A 3,607-nucleotide genomic window follows, 5' to 3' on the forward strand; every position below is an offset into this window, starting at 1 on the left:
AGTATTTTGCTCAACTTTTAAAGGATGCGTTCCCTTATGTATTCCCAGACAGTCCTCTGTTACTTGATCGCGCTCACAGAATTATGCGTCGATCATCAAGTTCTTCAGCTAAACCACCGGTTGTAATTGTCTGATTTCACTATGTGCATATTAAAGAGCAACTTATTTGTGTGGCTTGGCGTTTAGGGATGGTCAAATTCCAAGAATTTGAGTTTCGGTTAATGGAGGATTTTAGTCCAGAAGTAATGAAGGCAAGGCTTCTTTTTAAACCTCTGATGTCTGAATGTTATGAGAAAAATCTAAAACCTGCGCTCTTATACCCTGCGAAGCTCATAATCTTGCCTCCGAATGCACCACGGCGTGTTTTTCTTTCTACATCTGAAGCTCGAAGCTTTCTGAATGAGAACTACCCCACTACTTCGGATTCTCGTCTCTAATAAATGAGTGATTTTGATCGTTACAAGATAGTTTTTGTTCCCAAAACCAGATTTTGTTTCTGGCTATTGGTGTAGGTTTACTCTATATTTTATACTCCAATTAAAGTTTTTTTTCGATGTACTAATCTTTTTATTTTACTTACTTTAACCACTGTACTTTATCTTTGGTCATTATTATTAATCCTTCGAAGGCGAATTTTTTTTTACTAAGATGGCGGTTTCTTCTCTAAAATATTTTTGGCTTTTTTTTGATTTCACCATTTTTTTTTCTCTCGTCTTCTTCCTATAATGCATCTCTTATCACAGTTTAAATTTTTTTTTGGTTTGTTTGGGTTTTAACCCGATTTATAAGTTACTAGTGATTATATTCTTTTTGGTTTTTTTTACTAGCAATTATATTAAGAAGTTTGGTTTTAGTATAGTGATCATTTTTTTTAGAGTTTGGGTGGATCTTTTTTTTCCTTTATATACGGAGTTGCCTTCTGCTGATATGGGGGTAGATTTAGTTTCATTCCTCTTTCTTCCCAGCCTTCTCCTGGCTGGGGAGCGGCTTTCTCTTCTTGGGTGGGGGGTGGGTTTTTTTTCTAAATCTAATGTTCTTTTTATCAGTTTTTTTTAGTTTTTTCATTTGGGCTGATTTTAAACTACTCAAATGTCCACGATGTCATCACTTCCGGGTCCGCCCCTTATTTTTGTTCCTCTTCTGGGTGCATGAGTTCATAATTTGGTTAACCCTTTATATACCAAAGGGTTGATTTCAGAAATATGGCTCAGACCATTAATTTTGTCTCTTGGAATACTAATGGCTTAAACCATCCGATTAAACGGAAAAAGATTTTCAAAGTATTCCAAAGACTGAATGCACATATTATTTTTGTACAAGAAACTCATGTGAGGAAAGAGGACAAGCATCGTTTTTTTAGGTTTTGAATTCGAATGCTAAAGTAAAGGGAGTTTCAATTTTTATTGGCTCCTCTATTGCATTTGTCCAACACGATATTTTTTTGGATCCGAATGGTAGATTTTTGTTAATTACTGGGTTACTTTTTAACAAAAAGGTTGCTATGGTTAATGTTTATGCTCCAAATGTGGATTATCCTGATTTTTTTAAGTCCTTATTTACCGTACTTCTCTACCTAATCTAAATGAATATAGGTTAATAATGGGTGGTGACTTTAATTGTTGTTTAAATCCTTTGTTGGACAGATCTACATCTACTCAGACTTTACCTAATAAGTCGGCCACTTATATTAACTCTTTTTGGACTGATAATGGAATTTTTGATATTTGGAGATTTCGGCATTCTAAGGACAAAGAGTTTTCATTTTTCTCACATGTTTATCATTCTTACTCGAGAATTGATTTTTTTTATTGACTCTTGTTTTATTCCATTGGTAATTGGTTGTAATTATGATATTATAGCCATCTCTGACCATGCTCCATTAAAACTTTCTATTAAATTTACGGATACAGCCTCTAGTGCTAGACAATGGTGATTTGATTCTACCTTACTGCAAGATCCGGATTTTATTAAGTTTATGAAGGAACAGATCAATTTCTTCTTTTCAACTAATCCCATGGATGACATTTCTTGCGAAACACTTTGGGACACTTTTAAAGCATATATACGTGGACAGATTATCTCCTATTCCGTTGGTTTGAGAAAACGCATTAAGAAGGAAACTCTTTTATTGGTTAATAAAATTAAAGAGATTGACAAGAAATATTCGACTGCTCCTAGTAAGGAGCTTTACAAACAAAGGGTTGAACTTCAAATGGAACATAGTTTATTACTTACATCTTCGATTGAAAATCAATTAATGAAAACCAGATCTGATTTTTATATACATAGTGATAAATCAGGTAAACTGTTAGCTAGAATGCTTTGGTTAAACACCAAATTATTAAGATTCGTCAGCAGAATGGTGATCTGACAGTTAACCATGATGAGATAAACAAATCTTTTCAAGATTTTTATACCTCCCTGTATCATTCTGAATTCCCTCATGTATGATTTTCTTGGGAAATTGAATTTTCCAAAATTATCATCAGATGATCTTTCAATATTTGAAACTCCTATTACGGATGCAGAAATTAAAGGCGTTATTTCCTCTATGAATTCTGGGAAAGCACCGGGTCCAGATGGATATACAGTGGAATTTTTAAAGTGTTTTTCCTCTACTCTTTCTCCTTGGTTATGCAGGGTTTTTGAAGAAGCAATTAGATTGGGTAATCTGCCACAATCTTTTTATAGAGCTTCCATTTCTTTAATATTGAAGAAAGATAAAGACCCTACTGACTGTGCATCCTATAGACCAATATCCTTATTGAATGTAGATTCCAAGATCTTTTCCAAGTTACTGGCATCCAGGCTGGAGAAGGTATTACCTCAAATTATCTCGGAAGATCAAACTGGTTTTATTAAAAATCGCTATTCTTTTTTCAATGTTAGGAGATTATTGAATATTGTTTATACTCCTTCACATAGCACTTCAGAATGTGTCATTTTGTTAGATGCGGAGAAAGCATTTGATAGAGTTGAATGGCCATACTTATTTACTGTGCTTGAGAAGTTTAATTTTAGTCCGACATTCATTTCCTGGATTAAACCGATATATCATACTCCAGTAGCCTCGGTTTTTACTAACAATCAAAGATCTCCCTTTTCTCGTTTATTTCGGGGTACTAGACAAGGCTGTCCTCTTAGTCCATTATTATTTGATATTGCTTTAGAACCCTTGGCTATTGCTATCAGAGAATCACCGAACATTTTTGGCATTACTCGTGGGACGGATAGGCATAAGCTATCATTATATGCAGATGATTTATTATTATTTATTTCTGATCCTGAGAAATCCATTCCTGCAGTTATATAATTGTTGGCTCAATTTAGTAATTTTTCCGGGTATAAATTAAATCTTAATAAGAGTGAATTGTTTCCTTTAAATAGACAGGTTCCAATTTATGGAAATTTACCTTTTAAATTAGTTAATGACTCTTTTATTTACTTAGGGATTAAAATCACAAAAAACTATAAAGACTTATTTAAGGTTAATTTTTTACCCCTAATCGATCAGATTAAATGTTTGTTTACTAAATGGTCACCATTAGCTTTATCTCTGATAGGTCAGATTAATGCTATTAAGATGGTTATTTTACCCAAGTTTTTA

The sequence above is a fragment of the Hemitrygon akajei genome, chromosome 18 (assembly GCF_048418815.1).
Source record: "Hemitrygon akajei chromosome 18, sHemAka1.3, whole genome shotgun sequence".
In the NCBI taxonomy this organism is placed as follows: Eukaryota; Metazoa; Chordata; class Chondrichthyes; order Myliobatiformes; family Dasyatidae; genus Hemitrygon; species Hemitrygon akajei.